The sequence below is a fragment of the Octopus bimaculoides genome, chromosome 11, assembly GCF_001194135.2.
Source record: "Octopus bimaculoides isolate UCB-OBI-ISO-001 chromosome 11, ASM119413v2, whole genome shotgun sequence".
Lineage (NCBI taxonomy): Eukaryota > Metazoa > Mollusca > Cephalopoda > Octopoda > Octopodidae > Octopus > Octopus bimaculoides.
This window is the reverse complement of record NC_068991.1, coordinates 62,407,401-62,408,010: the sequence shown is the minus strand read 5'-3', so window position 1 is coordinate 62,408,010 and position 610 is coordinate 62,407,401.

Below are 610 nucleotides of genomic sequence, written 5' to 3'. Positions count from 1 at the left end.
GCTCAACACCGCATTGGTGGATAGAATTTCTTTATTTGTGTATTAAGGCTACCATTAGTTTCATACCAAGAAGAATAGAAAAATATCTTAATTTCGTAATTTTTTAAGCCGATTACATGGAGGAACGGCGTTCGTCTCCATTTTGGATAAAGCATATGTACGTATGTCTATATGTATGTATGTATGTATGTATGTATGTATGTATGTATGTATTGGTTTCTGTCATTAGCCTGCAGCCATGCTGGGGGCACCGCGGCCATGCTGGGGTGCAGCCTTGAAGACGTTTTAGAGGAACGAATCGATCCCAGCACTTATTCTAACAGTCGCTTTTGCCGAACAGCGAATTTACGAGGATTTAAACAAAAAAACGACAGTTGTCAAGCTGTGGTGAGGTACTAATACAGACACAAAGACACACACACACATACACACAGACACACACGCACAAACACACAAACACGCACACATATATACATATATACAACGGGCTTTTTTCAGTTTCTGTCTACCAAATCCAGTCACAAGGCTTTGGTTAGCCCAAGGCTATAGTAGAAGACATTTGCCCAAGTGCCACATTGTGGTACATATATATATGTGTGTGTGTGTGTGT